The 22,422-nt window shown below is 33.2% G+C and overlaps 1 long non-coding RNA gene across 1 annotated transcript in view; it reads left to right on the plus strand.

The window, feature by feature from the left end:
- Positions 1-22,422, plus strand: part of LOC109028810 (uncharacterized) — a 724,848-nt gene that overhangs the window by 642,958 nt on the left and 59,468 nt on the right. The window contains exons 5-6 of the long non-coding RNA XR_008669849.1: positions 12,870-12,939; positions 20,599-20,690. This is a non-coding gene — a long non-coding RNA (uncharacterized lncRNA). The remainder of the gene's footprint in view (positions 1-12,869; positions 12,940-20,598; positions 20,691-22,422) is intronic.

A 22,422-nucleotide genomic window follows, 5' to 3' on the forward strand; every position in this document is an offset into this window, starting at 1 on the left:
TTGCCATACTGTTCACAATTTTTGAAATTTTGATCTTTCAGAATTATGATTTTGAGAATTTAAAATTTTAGAGATTTTGATATTTTGGGATTTCAACATTCAGAATTATGGCATTCGGGATTGTATCTTTTGGGATTCTTACCCAAAACCCATTTGTAGGCAATTTCAAAACAGAAAACTTCATCACTCTTTTACAGTGAAAATCAATGTAGCATAGCACTGATTAACGATATCCAGGTTGGTGCCACACACATCTGGATTCCAATTCTTTCTTTGCCACTCTATGTACCTGAGAAAGCTCCCCAGGTTTCTGAGATACACAAAGAATGTTAACAATTCTGCCTAGGAAAAGCTTCAGAACCCTCAACTTGCACTCAGGTACTTCTCACTGTCTTCTAAATGTGGGTTGAAGCAATGTGACAGACTAGGGAATTCTATGAAGACTGAAATCTACCTATCAATCACTACAGAAAACTATCCTGTATTAACACTCTGAATTCTGATTTACTTGAGACATTCAGATACAACTTGTAATAATCTTCAACAATACAGTCAGTTGAGTCTGAGATACCTGCAATACAGTCTATTTCACCTCAGTTACCATATTTTTGTTGGACAAAAATATCTGCTGATGAATTGATATACAACCTTCAAATAAATTAGAAGCACTTATTTGTTGTAAACCATCTTGGACTAACACCCTCAACTTCGATTTACTCTTGACGTTGGATGTTATCTGGGTGTCTGAACTAGGGTAAAATATCTTCAACAGATGACAGTTGGGTAGATAGGAAATGCCTGACTTCTGCTCAGAGGTGGCTAACGCTGTAACAGGTACAGGTATTTTGAATAATATAGAGAAAATAATGTCTATAAAGAGGGAGAAGGAGGGAATTGCCTGGCTTTTGCTAAATTGTATTGATGCCCTGCTTCCTGCAGAAGCAAAATGGGAAAGCAAAGGCTAATAATGGCTAAATAAGAGCCAGAGAGCTTCTGTGGTGGCTTATAGAGTCTCTCATCACCTATAGTGGAATCGTAGAAGCAGGTCCCTAGAGGGAAGGATCCCGTGTTGTCATGGCAAATACATAGTATGTGGTTCCCCAGGTTTTACCCAAGAGCACCTACAGCCAATTACTTAAGTTACATATACTGGTAAAAGGGGAATAATAAGACATTCGGAGGACTGCAGAACACAGGAGCCAGCTATGGTTTGAATGTTTGGCCCCTCCTAAACTCATGTTGAAACTTAATCTCCTATGTAACAGTATTAGGAGGCAGAGGTTTTAAGAGTGATTGGGTCATGAGGGCTTTCCTTCATAAATGTGAACCATTCGTAGATTAACAGATTAATGAATTAATGAGTTCATAGATTAATGAATTAATGGATTAATAGGCTAATGGACTAATGGATTATCATGGGAGTAAATTAGTCATGAGAGTGTGTCTTGTTAAAAAAAGCCTAGTTGGCTCTCTCATGAGCTCCCTCACCATGTCTTGTTCTGTGTAGCCTCAGGACTGTGTAGAACATCTTCACCAGAAGAAGGCCCATATCAGGTGTAGCCCTTTGACCTTGGACTTCCCAGGCTCCAGAACTGTATTTTTTTTTTTAATTTATCAATCACCCGGTCTCAGATATTCAGTTACAGCCATAAAAAACAGACAAAGATGGAGCCAAATTGACACCTAATGTGGAGACCCAAAGGGCCATGATGTCCTCATGTTACTATTAGGGTCTATGGTGGCCTGAGGATAAATTTTAAAATGGGCCCTTGTATACAGTCCAGTTCACAGTAAGTGTTCATGAGCCCATCCAGTGGTTATATCCTCAGTCCCTGAGTGCATCATTGACATTCACTGACTTACCAGAGTAACCCTTACTTTAGGGACCTGCTCTGTGGAATAAGAACTATCACTGCGAGGAAAGCCAAATGAAAACCTCTAATTGCCTTAACCTCACACACATACATACACATAAGTCAACAAAATAAATAAATAAATCAAACAAAAAATATTTTATTTTTGAAGGAATAGTAGTCCTATCAACAAAGACCTAAACTGAGCAGGGATGGTGGGGGCTATACTATATCTATTTAACTTTCCAGGCTGGCTCTTGTAGAAGCTAGATAGATCGATGAGATGGTAGAAGAAAAACCCTTCGAAGATTCATGAACTGGCTGCTTCAAATTACAGAGGGTCTAGAAGTCAAGGTACCCTCTCCAAAGTAAAAAAAACAAATTGCTGTATCTTGCATGCCCCACAAAAAGGAAGAAGCATAGTGCCTGGCAGGTCTCTTTGAATCATGGAGGCAATATATTCCTAGAAATATTATTGACACAGAATGTTTTCAGCTTTGAGTGGGACCTGGAGAGTGAAAGGGCACTGTCATAGGCAGAACGACAGTACAGTCAGTCTTCCTTCTTGGGACATGTGATCTGTGAAACTAAAATGTTTGTTAGAGGGGCCAAAGATAGAGATGCAGTATGGAGTTTGTAAAAAATTTCTGAAGGGGAGTCACAATACACATCTTGGAAGTTTAAAGTAAGGCCATGCCTTCTGCAGCAAGGTGCTCCCAGAAACAGGTCTGTGCTCTCAGGGCACAGTAGAGTTAGATCACTTGACGAAGGTGCACAAAGTGACCAAGCATTCAGAACTATCTATTACTAGCTTTGCTTTGTTGTAATTTCCAAGTCATAAAGTCAGGTCGTCTAAGCAGTAGTCCGTAGGAAAATGGGCTTGGTACAACTGTGAAAGAGCCCAAGAAGGACCAGTGCATACAACTAAGTTCTGTTAACGGACAGCTTAGACATCCTAGTTGAGCAACTATCTGATTCAATGCTGCAGTTGCTGATTTTACATGCATGATATACATGCTAATGTCGTTGTAAACTCAAACTATTGATAACATAGTGCAGTTTAATAGTTTTCATAAATCAGCATTTCTAAAGCATTGCCTTTAATTAAATATGTGTCCTTTCTTCCTTTTGATCATTTTCAGGACTGCATCTATTTGCACTCCCATTCCCTTACATAAAAATTATGAATGAGAGAATAAAATATATATAGTAATGAATATAAATTCCCATTGAATTCTGGTAAAAATCATTATGGAAACTTTTATAAAATTAAGATCAGTTTTAAAACCAAGTTTTTAAGAGGTCAGATAATGTTATGTATATAGAGAGAAAGGAAAATAATGATAGAAATAGGTGAATAATATATACTAATTTTATGTAATTGAATTAATAACCAGATAAAAATTCAAAAACCACAAAGCATTTATAAATCAAATTTAAATTTATTTAGTTTTCAAAGGTGTACATGAATAGGAGATTGACTTGGCTAAGTCCTTATGTCTGGGTTAAATCACTGGACTGTTAGGCTTCTTACACAATATCACTAATGTGACTTAATGAATTAATATAATTTAGAAGCACAGAGAGCAGGACAATGTGTGCCACATGGATGGAAAACACATGAAGACAAAAGCATGTTCTGAGTTTTACAAATTCCATACCTCTCATTCCTCAAGCTTTGAATTCTGTGTTTGCTAATAAAAGTAAATATCTGAGGATATAAAGCTGGCTTTCAATTGTGGACTTTTTTAACAACTTCTATAAGCCATTATGAACTACCTCAGATTTAAAAGCCTATTTCTTCTAGTCCTGACACTAAATAGTTTTACTTGCTATATTGTTGGGTTTATGTAGACAATGCTGAAAGGAGACATTTCACAGCTCTGCATTAACAAAATGCTTATGCAAATAAAGATTATGACTTAGCAAAAGAGCCAAAGGGAACATAAAAAGGCTTATTCTGAGAATGCAGTCTGCCCTTACAGAGGCTAATTAGCAGAAGACCTCCAGAGCTTTTGTGTCTTGGACACCAGAATGAGTAGAATTTTTCTGGTGCACATTCATTGGATGAGTTAGGTGCACTTACTAGTTCAATACTACAACAAGTTGTTGCCATCCTGGATTATGTTATTAGTACCCAGCCTGGCCTCATGTTTCTGTCAACAATTGAAGAAAACTGAAATGACTGGGAGAAAAATACGTTGCAGTATCAAAATGACACTGTGTTTTTCATTGGCAATGTAGTCTTCTATTGTCATGTGGATAATCAATTCACATTCAAAGTTGGTCACTCTCTGCTAACACTCATGGCCACAGATGTTGTCGATGATCATAAATGAAGTCAATGCCTCTTAAAAATCTTGCCACACTCTATTTCTCAGTTACCTAATGTATCAGACCATTTGGACTGCCTTTTTAGTCATTAAGAATTTATAGTTTCCTGGGGTTCCCTGGGTAACCTTTCATTTTAAGAAAACATAGAATTGGGAATTACAGTGTGCTCAGAAATAGCTACCATTTCAAAAGCTAAAAACTCATTTAAATTATGGAATGTGAAAATGTGAGTCCTAAAAATACCAACAATTTATATTTATGTGTAGAGTTTTAGTTAACTATAAAAAGATGCAGATTCTTTTTCAGAAGTGTAGGTGCAATTGATCATTGGCCCTTAACTCTGTTTCTTGACACTATAAGTGTAAAACTAATGTCATGATTTTTTTTAAATAGAAGTCTCAGTGGATTATATAGTTTTACATTAATTCCTGCCTATATGTAAACGTTAAATGGACTTTGCTTAACTTCATATAATATCTTCTATGTTTACACTTTATAATTTCATGGGAAACTTGTTTCTTAGGTTCTGAAAACATAACATCAAAAATAATTATGAAAGTGAAGACAATGAATTTTGTAAAAATCTTTGTTATATTCGAGGGTGGGAGGAATAATGTCTATAAGAAAACAAAAAAATTGATGGTTAAAAACTCCAATTAACATACTAATAATTTTATAAATCAATACTTAGCAAACTAACTGACTTTATTGGATTAACTGAATTGTTTAAACACATTGCCTTGTACATGCATGCTTGATAGAGCCATACATCCGGTTCCTAGAGTGGTAAAGTCATATTTCAGAAAATAATAAAGCAATGAATATGAATATGGGGGTGAGATTTATTATAAAAAGAGTAGAAGTGATTGTATTTTAAAGGGATGTCCAAAGTCCTTTCACCTTTTTTTTAAATTCTCATAACAGTCCAAGATAAACAAGGCAAGTATTTATAATATTTTCATAACAATTCACATATGCTGTAGAAGATTAACACAGTAACTTAACACTTAGAAGATGCAGATTCTTCTACCGACTGTGCCACAAATTAGATGTTTGACACACGTAAACAATTTCCCCTTCTTTGAAACCTTGCTTTACTCCTTTCATCTATAGCAGGGGTCCCCATACTCCCGGCCCACGGACTGGTACCAGTCCATGCAGCAGGGGGTAAGCAGGGGCTAGGGAGCATCACTGCCTGAGCTTCACCTCCTGTCAGATCAGGGGTTTCCAACAACGTATCTGAGCCACCAGCTAAACTTCATGAGAGAAAGCTTTTACACATACTCTTACTTACCACTCTTTTTTTCAGTTTCTTGGCATGTAATAGACACTAAATTTGTTTAGAAACTTGTTCAATAGTGACTGGCTTGGTGGTAGAGACACAATTCTATCTCTTGACATCACTTTAGTCAGAATTTTTTGTTTTATTTATGAGATTACCATTAAGATGTATTTGTATTAAGAAATCTAATATTTAAATACAGTTTTGTAGATCTAGGCTGGATGATCTGTATGATCATCTAATTTTATATAAATGAGGTCTTTTGAAGGTTTTGCCTGCCAAAGGTTTAAAACCTAAAATAGGAATAGTATTGGAACCCAAGTTTCCTGACATGATAGTCACAACTTTTTAGATAATAAAACTACCCAAAATAATATTTCATTTAAAAAAGTGATTTTTCAGACTCTTTGAACTCTTCAAAGAACCAGAGAAATATACTATGATGTTTAAAAACATGGTTTAAAGATAGTTATAGATTCCTAGACCAACTCTGTAACTTACAACTTGCTTGATTATTTAATATGTAAAATAAAAACAGTAATAACATTTCCTTATGAGATTCTTGTGAAAATATAAATAATATAACAACAGATGTGTGCAAACTAAAAATCAATAAACTGGAAAATATATTAGAATTAATTATTCTTAATATAGCATAGAGAGAATAAAGAGAGAACGAAGAATAAAAAAAGTTAAGAGGTTAAAATAAATATCGTAAGTTTTCTAAAGATACATTTAATTGTAGTTCCAAGAGGATGGGAAAGAAAGAATATGACAGATACAAACTAGAAAAGAGAGATGAATCTTTCCAAATACCTTCTGTTGATTCAAATAACTGTAAGAATATCAAGCAACATAAATAAAAAGCTATGCGCATCTAGAAACATCGTTATGAACTTTAAACTACTAAAAATAATAGCAAAATCAAACAAAAAAAGTCAACGAGAAGGGAGAGAAGTGAAAGGGAGATTATCTCCAGAGGTTGGAATATTAGATCATCAGCTAATTTCTCAACAGCAAAAATGAAATTCAAATACAGAGCTTTGATAACACCAAAGTGTTTAAAGTTCCCAATCTAGAATTTTACTTTCACCAAAACATACTTTCAAAAATGAAGAAAAATTAAGACATTTCAGAAAAGCAAAACCAGAAATGTTCATAAGAGTACACACTGAATTAAATTTTAAAAGATTGTTTTGTAGTTAACACAAAAGAAGTTTTACATGAAAGAAGAAAGGAGGAGCAAAGTAAGTTGTAAAATTAGTAGGTAAATAAAAGATGATTAGCTACTACGTAAAATAATCTGAATGATTTGAGAAGGGGTTCCAGAGACAGAATTAAAATACATGAGAAGAGAATGCATGTAAGTTAGTTAGCAGGGAAACATGAGCATTAACATACTTAAGATTATCTTAGCTCTCAGGAGAAAAGTAAAGATGTTTGTCAGTTTTAGGCATTCATGTTAACTATGTATGTCACTATTCCTAAGGAAACCAATACATAAATAAATAACCAAACAAACAATATTGTACTTCCATGACTACCTGAGAGAAAAAATTAAAGATGAGGAAAAAATCATCAGTGAAAAATGTTAAGAAAATAGAAAATAAAGAAAACAGATTGAACTGGACACTTTTAAAATGCAAAGGACAATGGTAGATACAAATTCAGTTATATTACTGATTATATTAAATGGAAATGGAATAAATGCTCAGACAAAATACAAGGGATTTAGTCTGGAGTTTTTAAAAGTAAACCTATTTTATTTGATAATTTAGAACATAAAGAATGAATATAGAAAGAGTAACAGTTAAAAGATAAAAAATGTGAAGAATAGTTAAGAGAAAATTTATAGAATTAGGAGATACAAAATTAATTTTAAGGCAAATTGCATTATTAGAGATAGAAAGTTTATTTCATAATTTAAGAAACATTAAAATGTGGTATAATAATTAAAATGATTGATATACTAGTATAAAAATATATAAAGCCACAACTAAGAAAACATAAGGAAATATAGACAAATTCTTAACATATTTGGATATTTTAAAACACTTAGGAAATACAGAAAAAGCTGGCAGAAATCTATAAGGAAACAGTACATTTAGCACTCTTCAGTGAACAGTGTTTTATAGCATATCAAGCCATAAAAGTTTAAATTATGCATTCTTTTAATGCATGGACAGTAAGTGTTTAAAATGGGCTCTATTCTGGGTTACAAAGCAAGTTTCAACAAATTTGAAATGACTGGAATGATCAGAGTGTATTCTCTGACAACACTGCTGTTAAGCTAGAAATCCATAATAAAAGCATAACTAGAAATGTCTGATACTCCTAGAATTTACAAAACATATTTCTAAATAATTCAAGGCTCAACTATGCAATACAAATGGAAATTATAAAATAATTTGAATGCAACAATTGGAATACTATACTACATTTTAACGCTTCTGGAATGCAGCTAAACCAGTATTTTGAGGTTTAGCTGCATTCCATAAGCGTTAAAATGTAGTAATACATTAGCTTGAAATGCCCAAATTAGATAAGAAGGGCTAATCACTAACATTTTAACTATGATGAATTTACATAATGAACAGTAAAATGAATACACTGTCCCAATGTTGTTATGAAGTAAATAGTAAAGAGCAGAAATTAATGAGAAGAAACACACACATACACACAGAATCACACACACATGCACCCAAACATACAGTAGCTCAACATATCAAAAAGTTAATTCTCTGTAAGAAATAATAAATTTGGCAACTTTTAGATGAAATCCATCAAAAAAATTTAATTATAACCAATAATAGAATTAAATGATTCTATTATGTACCAACAACAGAATTGAGGGATATTCTTTGATGACATGGACATTAAAACAATAATAAAACTCACAATATAAATTCATATTTCAGTAAAATATGTGTAGAAGAATATTCAAAGAAGTTTTATTCTTAAAATACAAAAACTGAAAACAACTCAAATGCCTATCAAGGGTAAAATGGATAGATAAATTATGGTATTTCTATAATAAATTATCTACAAGTTAAAATTATGGCTATACACATCATGGGTACTTCTCCCAGACTTAATATTGAACAAATTAAACTAGGCACAAAAAATACACATCATGTGATTTCATTTATATCAAGCTCAAAATTAGTCGAAGTTGATGATGAAGATGGAAAGCTGAATTGTGGTTACTATTAGGGGTATCAGCCCAAAAGTGGCATACTGAAAACCAGTGGGGCACTGGGTTTGTTTTTTGTCTTGTTCTGGGTGGTAATTACGTGAATATGTGCATAAGCAAAAATTCATTATGTTGTATATTTAAGATTTATGTACATTATAAATATATAACTCAAAGTATTTCAATAAGAAAACATGGACAGATCTATGACAATAAATTTTAACAATACAAGACTAAATGTATAAATTTTCAGAAAAATATAACTTACCCAAATTCCCAAACTGACTTTAACCTGAGTTGTCTTGTGACTGCAAAATAATTCTAAAAATAAATGTTTACTACACCCCGCAAACAAATATCACCACTACAACATACATATGCACACACAGAATCACACACACCCAAAACAGACAGACTGAAATGGTATTGGGAAATACTTAGTATCTTCAGTAAAATAATTGATAAGGAACTAAAAGAAGGGAAGAGAGAAATAGAGGAGCTATCAAAATTGAGACAGGGTGATAATAAATAAACTGAAGGACATTGAAAATGACTGTTGTTGAATTAGCCAAGTGGCATAATAAAACTTTGTTGTTATATATATATTTCTCTAAAATTTTCAATAATTCATAGTTTATTAGTAGATTTTGTAAATTATGCTATAAGTTTGTGTGTGTGAAATTCAAACAAGGAGATATATATTACATTTGGTGTTAACACCCACAATTGCTGACACATGGCACAGGAAGTCAAAGACTTCATAAGAGGGCTTGGTGAGGGCCCTGGTTTTCTGTGAGCTAAAGAAATATGTGTGTAAAACAGGGCTTCATTTACTGAAGATCTACAGGAGCTAGGAACAACTAGGTGATAGCTCTGTGACTCCATATTGATAGACATTCTGTTTTTCAGCTTTCTAATGTAAATGCTGGTCTTACATAGGTAGCATGTTTGAAGAGGAGGTAAGGGTCCATCATAGATAAGAAAATAGAGTAAAAGGTTAAATTTTTTCATTATCTCTCATTTATGAATTTTATATTATGTCTCACTAGGCTGTGAGACCACAGGGACAAGGAGTATGTTGGCCACTTTTGCATACTTCCATTATTAGGGATATGTTATTATAATACAAACATGGTATTTGCATTGCATTTGGTTGAATCCGTAGAAGTTACAATAGGCCGACTGAAACATATTTATGTTGTTTTCATCACTGAAACATATGCATGAAACTAGACATGATATGGTTGTGTTACATCTATTTTTATATATTTTGAATTCAGAATAGCTAATGCTTAGTTCTGATACCATACTTTTAGAATTTTTGTTGGATAGTTTTCAACCACTGCAGCCTTGTTACAATCCTCAGGATCCTGAGAATCCTGTCAAAGTTCTGACTTAGAATGTCCTAAAGGTATGTTTTTAAAATACTGCAGTATTAATTTTGTGGGGCTATATAGTCTTTGAATGATTCTTTTGAAGGGAAGGTGTTGTAATAATTCTATAATTACTCAGTGCAATTGAGTTCTGAAAATTATTGTTGGTTTAGGAAGTTAAGCCACATTGCTGCTATGGTTTGAAGATTTATTCCCCCTGTCTTGCCCCCAACATGCACACATTTATATGTTGAAACCTTATTACAAAGGTGAAAGTATTAGGAAGTTGGGCCTTTTGGGAGGTGATTCAGTCATAAGGGTGAAGCCCTCATGGATGGAATCAGTGCCCTCATGTAAGAGGCCCTAGGGAGTTACCTTATCCTTTCCTCCATGTGAGGACACAGTGAGAAGGCTTCCACTATGGAAACAGACCCTCATGGGACACAAAATCTGCCAATTCCTAAGTCTTGGACTTGTCAGCCTCCAGAACTGTGATACATAAATTTCTGTTATTATAAGCCACCCAGTTTATGGTATTTTGTTTAGCAGCCCAAATGGAGTAAGACATGGACTATATTTAAAGCAGTGCATTTTAAATGTAAGTCACATGATCTCTAACTTTAAAGCTCAGACACAGTCTTAGAGCTTTAATCAAACTGGAAGACAGAAGGGAGAGTTGCTGATGAAGGCTTAATTCAGGTCTGTTGGCTTTGGGATATTGATTGTTTATAAGTTCTGCTATCATAAACTTGATGCTAACCAGTAATGCTGGACTACATATGTGAGCTTGTAGTCTTACCATCTAGATACTTGCCTTCACATTTTAATTTTTTTCCATTCCAATTGTAATTTCCTATTTTATTTTGCATTGGCTGTGGGTTCCACCTCAGATGTGATTTCTCTGAAATATTTGAGTTGATGTCAGCCTCCCCTTTTCCTCATTCCATCACAGAAGTCCTCAAACATCATCCAGAGACCCACTCAGTCAGCTTATCACAATCTGGAAAACAAATAAACAAAAAAATTAAAAAAAAAAACCACACACACAAAAAAAAACTAACAAAAAAACCTTTTTTTCTTTTTTTTTTTAAGGCTGTGAGAGGAGTAGATACATGTTACCATAAAGTAGCAACTTCCCAATCTAATATACCGTGATTCCTCTGGGTATGGTTTTTTTTTTTTTTTTTTTTTTTTTTTTTTTTGAGACGGAGTCTGGCTCTGTCGCCCAGGCTGGAGTGCAGTGGCGCAATCTCAGCTCACTGCAAGCTCCGCCTCCCGGGTTCACGCCATTCTCCTGCCTCAGCCTCCCGAGTAGCTGGGACTACAGGCGCCCGCCACTACGCCCGGTTAATTTTTTGTATTTTTAGTAGAGACGGGGTTTCACCATGTTAGCCAGGATGGTCTCGATCTCCTGACCTCGTGATCCGCCCGCCTCGGCCTCCCAAAGTGCTGGGATTACAGGCGTGAGCCACCGCGCCCGGCCGGGTATGGTTAATTGAGAAAATAATAATCATGTTTTTCCCATAATTACCTATTTTTCTTCTCCCTGCCCCACTCCCCACACCAACTTTTCTGGGAGAAAAAGGAAGAAACTTACATTTTTATGTGGATATTTCCTGGATTGGGACAAGGTAGTTCTGTGCTCAATGGAATAAGAAGCACTGCCAATACCTCTCTCTTCATTCTCACAATTCTCCAGAGTCAGAAAGGGAGAGTTTCTTGTGCTTCAAATTCTCTTTCCCCCTGACTCAAATTTTCTTTTCCTTGGCTCTGGCTAACTTTCTGGCTAAGCTTTAATAGAAAAATAGATACCTTTAAATAAGCATTAAAAAAAGCTATAATTTGAAGACTAGGATAGATTACTGATATGCACTTTCTCAAATCAACAGCTTGACTATAATGTTATTGCAAATTTGATTTTGAATGTCAAAAACTGATTACTATTTTTCTCTCTTTTCATTACTTCTTTAACAAATTTTGATGCATAGTCCAGACAGGGATATTTTAATCAAGTAACTACATGACATTTAGGTCATATACTCAAGAAGGACAAAAACGATAGTTATGTATATTATTCATATATTTGAAAAACTGTCTCTATTTTACCAAGACTGAAAATACAGCAGTCCATGAAACTTGCTCTATTTTACAGTCCACCAGTCTGCTCACAGTAGAGTGCATGCCAAACATGCCTATTTTTGAAACACACTGAATTTGGCCAATGGAAAATATAGCATAAGGGGAGTATCTTGAGAGTCAATTTTTTTTACTGCATATTCATGGATAGGAAAGTTAAAAATGTGTTCAGTAAGAAGCTGTATTTTACTGAGCAGTCATACTCAGCATGTACTTATGTAGCCCATGAGTTTATGGTTGAATAAACATCTCAAATATTTACCTGACTTGACAGTGTCATCAATTCAAATTTCCAAGGTTTTCCTCATTTGCCTTGTATTTTTGTCTGCAAAGGTCATTTACTAGTAGATATGTAAGGTGACATAATAATATATATAACTTAACAAGACTTTTCTTTATAGAGTCAGATATTAGGAAAAAGTTTATTGTTTCCCGATTTAGGACTCAGTAACACAGATGTGGAAGCATATTCATACTTGTTCCTAGGAATCAATCTATTCTAAATGATTTGAGACACATTGGACTGTATTTGTATATGTCAAATAAGTCACTCTAATGTCAGGCAAATGTGTAACTATTTAACTGTAAAAGTGGATGTGCAAAAAGCATGATTCTATATACTATATTCAGTATGTTATAAAACATAGATGTATATATATTATATTTATCATAATACAGTACTTTCTTCTTACCCACAGTTTCAGTTATCTGCAGTCAAATGTGGTCCAATATACAGACTGGAATAAGAGACATTGGAGACTCCAAAAGGTGGGCAGGTGAGAGGGGGGTGACGGATGAAGTATTATTAATTTGGTACAATCACGCCGCTATACTCCAGCCTGGGTAACAGAATGACCTTGTCTCAAAAAAATAACAATGCACACACAAAAACAAAGTCCAGACTCACCACTACACAATGACTCATGTAACACAACAACGCTTGTACCCCTTAGTCCATAAAATTTTGTAACCCTAAGTCCAAAACAAATGTTGAAAAATAAGTATGTTTAAAAAGCAAATGTAGTCCTAAAAGATTAAGTGGAAAATTCCAGAAACAAGCAATTCATAAGTTTTAAATTGCATGTTGTTCTGAGTAGTATGATGAAATCTCACGTTATTCAGCTTTGTCCTGTCTAGAATATGAATCATCCCTTTCTTCAGCATATTCATACTCTACATGCTATCCACCTGTTAGTAGATGAGAGAGATGACATTTACATAACATTTATCACTGCATAGTTATAATTTTTTATAACAATTGTTTTTGTAGTCTTTTATGTAACTAAATATTATCTATTTGTAGTTATTGCTATTAATGTCTTATTGTGACTAATAAACTTTATCAGAGGCATATATGTATAGGAAACAGCATAGCATTTGCTAGGGGTCTTGTAACATATCCGTTGTGGGTAAGGAAGGGCTATCACTTACATATATATATTATATATATATTCTGCAATTAGAAAGATGAAATGTAATAAAACAAAAGTAGTTAGAATGGAAGAAAAGATCATTGTACCTCAACTTGTATTATTATTGCCTCATGTATCTCAATATTTTAAAATTCATTAATATGTTTCACACATTACAGGAATCTTATGAAATCTATGCAGAGGAAAGAAGGAAAGTAAGGGAGGGCGGAAAAGAACAAATAAACTACTATAAGATTAAAAAGAAGAAAATACAAAGAGAGAAAAATAAAAGAGGCAGACACATGGAGCATTTAAAGAAGGCACTCCTTTTGAGAATTAGCCTGTAAGGAAATCAAATCTATGCCTTGGGTGTAATTAGCTGCTTGTCTTAAGCAGATCAACAAATGTGCAGTCATGTTGTACGAATTAAACAGAAGGTGATATTATCATCGAATACTCTAGATGCAGAACTTGAGATAAAATTCAACAGTATGTATGTACAATATGCATACAAGATATTTTTCTTAATTAAAAAAAGTTCTCCAATTTTTTGAAAGTTTCCTTAGGAAAATTTGTTTAATGTAATAACTCATGAAAAGAAATTGATAGAATAAAAATCAATATATCTAAAGATATCAAACATCTAAAGAGAATAACCTATCACAAGTATGAGGTGTTGCAATTTAAAAGACATCGTTTATCTAAATTTAGCCAAGTTCATTAAAAAAAATTTAGTTAAGGAATACATTTTAAAACATAATTGAAAATTAAAATATAATTTCTCCTAGAGTTTACTGAAAAAGAAACTATTCTTCACCAATATTAAAAAAATGAGTCTAGAATTGGGACAGCAACTTGGATATCATTTCTAATAAGAGAAATTCTCTCCTTTGGTTGTTAAATAATTTAGTCAGTGAGCTGAATAGAATTGCTTATTTTTGCTTGTAATTAGGGCAAAGAGTCCTGGTCAGTGGCCTGAAAAGCAAACTATGATTTAAAGGCTGTTAAGTTAACTTTTAACTCTAAGAAAATGAAATAATATTCCTGAAACCATAAGAAAATCCTCTGGAGAGACACTGACTTTATATGAGATGGAGGTTTATCTATTACACTTCTCCGTCAGTTTGTATCCACAGGCAAATTTACTGGAAACGGTGTTCGTTATCTCCTCTGAGCATAATAGTTCAGGTATGAGCAAAGCTGCTGGCTCTAGGCAGAACAGACAAGTTGTCCAACTTTGCCTGCCATATTTCTTTCTGTGTTGTTCCCCAGGACTGATAATCATCTCTGTTTGTACAACTCATAGCACTCTTATTCTCTCTCTCTCTCTCTTACTTCTTTCTCTCTCTTTTTTTAGCCTCTCTCCATGATTTGCAAAAAAAAAAAAAATTGTTTTAAGACTATCACATATTTATCTCATCTGAATTACTCAGGGTTACCTAAAGTTTTAAGGCTGACTTCAGTGGAACATTTCATTCATCTATTGGAGACCTAGAAATTGATCTTTCTTTCCCTCTTCTTTAACTTGGTCACTATTTATTCTATTCCCAAGGGTTTCTGTTCTCTCAAGATTATAGGTTTGAATCTAAAAAATTTACAATTGTAACATATATTTTTCAAAGTTTTTATTTTTATACTTTTATCCTTTGCATATAATGAGATACCTAACAAATACAGTTCTAGATGGTATAGTAGGCAACTAAGAAATGTATAATCTCATGTAAGTAATTTGTACTTTAAGTAATGTCATCTAATTTACCCCACTTATGCCTAATGTTCCATTATTGAAATACTAAGCATGTGGAAGTTATTTATAGCCTACTGCTCAAGGTCATCGCCAAAATCTGATTTTTTCACTCATGCAAAAAATCAAAAAATTGCAACCTCAGGCATAAATGGCTTTTAAAGTGTTTCTGGCCTGTGTAGTTTTATATAAAAGAGTAAGTGAAGTGAGTGAGATGTAATTAAAAAAATGTAGAGTGCATTGGGCTTCCAGTAGTGGCAATTCATCTACTGAAAATAGCTCTGACAGCTAGGAGATTTTATATATCCAGTGAAGGCCCTGGAAAGCTAACAGTAGTGGAAAATTAAAGGACTGTGATGTAAGAGAAAGATACCTATCATTTTTAGTATTTGGGACCACATTGCCCCTAAGGCATTGCAGAAGAATATCTGTGAGGTCAACAAGAAGGAAAGGAATGTTGACTCTTTTAGGCCTAACAGAACAAAAATTAGAGTTGAAGGCCATTTAGGGAGAAGGTGACCAAAAAAATCCCTAGTACTTTGGGCAGGGTCCCCATAGAAATACATTATAGAATTAAAAAAGAGACACAAGTAGAACTACCCTCAAGGACTGAAGCATAACTTTGCATTATTTTATTTCCTAAATTTAGATTCATGTGATCCAAGTGGCTAGTGTCTCTAGCCATCTGCTAGAAGTAAATATAAATTTTTTTCTGAAGATAAGAGTATACTTAGTCTCTAGTTATTTTTTCCCTAAATTTAAAATATGCAATGCCTATCACTGAAACAAAAATTATCAGGCATATGAGGATAAGGTATGTGACCAAAATCCAAGAAAACACACAAATCACAAATCATCAGGATCCTTAAAGGATTATCAGACAGATACTTTAAAATTAATGTGATTAATATGCTGATAGAAATAAAAGAAAATGTTAATAGCCTTGCCAGAGAATGGGAAACTATAAAGATTACTGAACTGAAAAATGTAATAATAATAAAATTTAAGATCTCAAGAGGTTTAACAGTTGTTAGATGCACGTGAAGAAGGAATTGGAAGATAGGTTATTAGAAAATATGAGGAATGAAGCATTAAGAGATAAAATGGTAAAACAAAACACAGTAAAGATTATAAGATGCCTAGGGTATATAATATTTTAGAATTCTACCATACATGTGATTGGAGTTCTAGAGTATGACCTCAAATGTGAAAGACAAGAAGAAAAAGGGCAAGGAGGAGGAGAGGAAGAGAAAGGAAAAGAAAGGAGGGAAGAAGAGGGGAGAGGAAAAGAGAAGAGAGAAAGAGAATAGAAGGGAACAAAGCAGAATCAGTATTTGAAGAGATAATGGGTGAGAATGTTTTTAGAAGGATGAAAGATATCAAGCTATAGATTCAAAGTTTTACAAACCTGGAGCATGTAATAGAGTGTTTTGGCACCTGGGAGACAAAAAAAGGGGGGCAGATTACATATTGTGTGAGTTATTTATGGGCTCTACAAGTCATACTATTGTGTTTGAATAAGGATAATTCAGAAAGGAATCTGAACAAAATAATAATAAAACTTCAGTAATAAACTCAGTTTATTATCCCATCTAACTCAACAACAGTACATGTATTATACAATTATTTCTTCTAATTTACAAATGAGAAATTAAGATTGAAACGTCTTGTTCTAGGTTACACAGTGAGTAATAGGTGCGACTGAGCTACGTTTACTTGATGTAAGAGCCAAACTCTTAACCATTATAATATCACAGTCATGTTGACATCTATATTTCATTTTAGTTCAAAAAATTACAGTTGTCAAGGTCTATCATTTCACAAATATTATCACTTATTCTCATAAATGCTGTAGTCCATTTCATATTCATTCACATATTTACTAACATCAAGTATTTATTCAGTACCCTCAATGGGCCATACATACACTTCCATAAGCATTAGAGTTACATCAGTGTCAACAACTGAGAAGAGTCTGAGATTTTTCCCTACTATTAAGTTAGCAAGTTTTCCTGCCGCGGTTTCATAGGCGCTGACAGAGAAAGCAAGACTTCTGGGGCAGAGGCAAAGGAAGTTATTACTCATGGCACAACGGACAATATGACCTTCATGTTGGTTCCAGTTTCAATTGCCTTTTAAGTCATACAGAGTGACACAGAATGACTTTGGAGGATGCCGTGCACACAGTAAGTTTGCATCACTGCTGAGGAACCCCAAGTTTAAGAAGATTGCACACCATTATGCAATTTTAAGAAGACTGCATACCATTATGAAAGATTAACCCTAATCTTTCATAATGGTATGCAAGTAAATACACCCAACTTTGGCCATGAAGGGATATATTATATTTATTTATTATACTGGGAAGGAAAGAAACTTGTCCTCTGTTTTGAAGGAAGGGACAATCTATGATTTCTTCCAAGAATGTTTGCTATGCACATATCCTTGAAAAGGGAGTAGAGAAGAAAAGGCTGTAGTGCCTCTACTTATAAGATGTACAGAAATCAAAATGACCATGGAGAACTGTTTCCCAATAGACAGATGGACAAACATTTCTTGTGAAGCTTACATTTTAAGGAAAAACACCCAGTAAATATAACACATTTTTTAAAAAGGTTTTTATTAGATTACAGGTAATCAATGCTAAGGGAAAAAAAAAAAACAGTGGATAAAGGAGATTGGGAGTATTTGAGAGTGTAGTTTAAATTTGGGTTGGTTACGGTAGGCCAAGAAAAGAAGTAATATATGCAAATAATTAAAAATAATTTCCCTGAATATTACATTTTTCACTCACTTTTATCCTAATTAATTTCGTTGGGAGAAAGAAATATGTTTCACTTAAAATGAAACATATTTCTAATTTTGTTTATTGTGGTTTAAGTCTTCACATGAGAATGGTAAGAATAGTGTGGAAGAGAAAGCCTCTGTGAACCATCATTTCTGATATTTAGTGATCATTAGAGATGATAGAAAAACAATATATATATGTGTGTATATATATGTGTATATATATATGTGTGTATATATATATGTGTATATATATATGTGTGTATATATATATATATATATATATATATGCTGTAGTTCATTTCTTATTCATTCTCTAATTACTAACAGCAAATATTTATTTAGTACCCCCATGGGTCATACATACACTCTCATAAGCATTAGAATTACATCAGTGTCAACAACTGGGAAGAGTCTGAGATTTTTCCCTACTATTAAGTTAATGAGTGGTCCTGCCATATAGAATATATATATATACACACACACACACATATATATATCTCTCTCTCGAGTGGTCCTGCCATATGTATATGTGCACGTGTGTGTGTGTGTATACACATATATATGTATGTATCTGGAGTTTGATTAGCAGTTACATTCAATTCTCCAAAATGTTGCTGTGGAAAAGCAATTTTGAATCCCTGAAGTGCTTTGGCTTATTCTATGTAATCCCTTTGGTACCCATTTTATTGTAAATTTTTTCTCAAGAGAAGCAAACAAACGAGACCTCATCTCAAATTCCCAGAGGTTTAAGTTGACTTTGCAAGTCAATGCCCATGAGATGAAGGTGTTTGCAATCTGGGTAATGTATATTTTCCTCGCTTGTGATATATTTTCTGGTCATTAACCATGGTGCTCTCCCAACTCACAGTTAATTCATCCAAACTGGCTTGCATCATCTGGGGCTAAAGTAGGAAGTTTGGGCCTACTTATGACTGCAGGAAATGCCATTTTGTGTATTTTGAGATAATAGAAAACCTGATGGTTTAGACATTATAAAATCCTACAGTCTCTTGAGAACAGTATACTTCACATAAGGTATGATGATAAAAAATACAACAAAGATTTTTTTACACAGATCCACCAAAGCAAGCTCAGAGACATAATATTATTATGGAAAATTTATACTGCCATGTAACTGGATATTGTAGAGAGAATATATATAAATATTTGAATTAGATTTAAAGGCAGTGAAATTTAATGCACTATATATAGTTTACTAAAATAATTTTTCTGCTGACTTAGCACTTGGAAGATTACTTGTTTGAAAGAGAGTGTAAGAAATATAGTTCTGGATAGAAATGCTCTCTTTTTATCACTTATTCTACAAAATACAGTTATATTTATGGCTGGAAGTTTTACAAACTATAGATTTTGCAGCTGCTAACTCTTGAAATGATTGCCTAACATTACAGTATTTCTGAAGTGTAAATTAGGATTCAATGCTGTCAAAAGTTGCAGTAATACTTTCTTACATATATAGACAATTTGATTTGCATTCATAAAAACAGAATGCAAATCATTCGCCACTTATCACCTAGAAACATGAAAACATAGTTCTGTCTTCAAATCATGAACAGAAGCACGTAATTGTCAATGTGCTTACTTGAATAAAGGTATGTAAAAATTTGCATTACAGCTTATTTAACTATTTTACTTTTTCTGAAGTTGGTTCTCATTAATTAATTATATAGTATTCTGCCACACTAGATTGTGGGCATTAATGAACACGTTTTAGAAAGTCATATTCACCTACTATTTAAAGAACATAGTTTTCTTATGTTCGAATGATATATTTTTGCAATATATCATATTTTAGAAAGCTCTATAATGCACTGGAATGTAGTTAGTTGGCATTCATATATATGAGAAATTGGAGGAGGATACATTGTTAGTGAAGCTATCACAAATTTAAGATGTTAAAAAAATTCTATTATTTTAATAATTATAATAATTTTTAAAAACAGCCCAACTACCAAAGTGGGGCACTGATCTTTTTCTGGTCTAATAACCTGAGTAAAATATAAAAAAAAATACATCCAGGCATTGTACAATATCCAATAGAAGAATATGACAACTGAAAGAAGGAGAACTCATGAGGTAAGCTGCAAAATCATCCTGGCTTTCTGTAGAAGATTCTCCAATGGCTGCAACAGGCTAAAGTAAAATGAATGGGACTGATTTCTGTGCACTGCACCTGCTGAATGTAGCAAAATGATCATACAATTTTTTAACATTATTATGTTGAATTGCATTGATTGATTTTTGGAAGTTAAACACTGTTTTGGAATATAAATCTAACATGAATATGATACATTATCCTTTTTAATATAGTTCTTAAATTTGATTTGCTAAGATGGTTAGAATTTACATCTATTTTATGAATGACACAATTTTTCTTTCTTATAATTTCTTTTATGTTTTTGTATTAATGATAACCTCACAAAATAAGTTTGAAGTATTTTCTCTTTCTGTATTCTCTAGAATATTTTCTGGTAGACTGATACATTTCTCCTAAAAAATTTGGAAAAATTTTGTGATGAAGAAGCTACCTGGGCCTGAAGATATCTTTTCTGGTAAGTTTCAAATTACAAATTCAATTGCTATAATAGATATGTAGATTTTCTAATTATTTTTGCATCATTTTTGATATGTTGGGTACTTTGAGACATTAATTTCATCCAAAGAAAAATGTTTATAAAAATATAAAAAGAAAGTACACTATCTAATTTTCATGCATTAATACATAGGATAAATTTTCATTTATAAATTGTTAGTGTATAAATGTGAGAAATTTTGAATATTTTTAGTTTTTTAATGTTACATATGATTTTCAACTGCATATTTATAACAATACCTGTTCTGTTACAGAGATGACTCATGTTGGGTCTTGATTTCAAAGGTTGATTTATATTCAAAGAAAATGTTCTTCATAGAAAGAATTTTTAATTACACTTTGGAAAACACTCTTGTTTCAGTCATAAAACAAATGATATTAGCTGTTGATAGAATTAGATAAATTATTAAAGGGTAGTTCCTAATTATTAGGCTTATAAACATCAATAATTAATAATTCCCCAAACTCATAGCAAAAGTGCTTTATTCTTTTCGAAGAGTTTTCTTTTTATTTCCATATTAGATGCTCACATCAACTCTCTGAGGTAACTTGGGAAAACATTACCCTCATTTATTGGGTGAGAAATGAATTCTTGGGGATGTGTGCAGTTTGTTTATTATATAAATACTATGAGAAGAAAGGTTCTCTGAATCCCCGGGCAGCTTCATCATCAGAGGGCTAGAGTGGAATTAATGTAAAATTCTAACATTTCACTGTGTGAACCATGCTTTTCTCCAGGTCCTTACAACGTATAATAGTTTATAAATCCAAGCTAACAAATGTGCTGCAATTCAAGTAAACCAAATGAATCAAAATAAATAAAACAAAACAACAATGAGAATACAACTATCATGACAGAAATCTCATTAGGAGAGAATCTGTGAATCATTTAGGGAGAAAAATGATGGAGTGCTCTGTATTGAAATAATAAGCATCTCTATAGTCAACAGTTAAAAAAAGAAAGAAGGAAAGGAAGGAGGGAGAAAAGAAGGGAGAAAGGTAAGGTGAAAGGAAAGGAAGGGAAGGGAGACGTTCAGAAAAGGAAAAACAAAAGGTATTTTCCAGTGGGGAAGAAAACACAAATTTTTATTTGCTCTATTTCACTGAAGAATCTTGATTAATACAGGTGCTATTTTTTATTTTTATTAAAAAGTTATTTTTCTTTTATACATTATGGGGATCCATCCAGCCCTTCTGTTTGCTCAAAGGTGGATGTGGCTCATTATTGGCAGAACTGTGTCCACTTAGGCATTTCGGCTCAAATACAATTCCTCGTCATATAAACCTGAAGTTTGTATGATACCTATGATAGTTATGTTTTATGGAAAGATAGGTTGACATTCAGAATATGACTGGACAGCTCATGTATGTCTACCTAGAGAGAGAAAATAGACTGATTATGAGGGGTGCAAATGTTGTCCCTGTGACAATTTAAGTTCTCATAGTCAGTTAATCACTTGCCATTCTGAATTTATAAGTGTCTTCAGCGCTTGCTTCATGTGTAGATACCTCTGAGATATTTATTAATGCCCCTTGATGTGCTGATGAATCAGTGTGCTGCACCAGGAAAACAAGGGACCAGATCTGAATCTTAATACATTAATCAAAAAAGTGAGTTTAACCCCTAGAGGCCTCTTGGTAGTATTCTTGGGTGTATCAAACAGACTATGCGGACGAATAGTGTTTTTGAG

Source organism: Gorilla gorilla, chromosome 9 (assembly GCF_029281585.2).
Source record: "Gorilla gorilla gorilla isolate KB3781 chromosome 9, NHGRI_mGorGor1-v2.1_pri, whole genome shotgun sequence".
Lineage (NCBI taxonomy): Eukaryota > Metazoa > Chordata > Mammalia > Primates > Hominidae > Gorilla > Gorilla gorilla.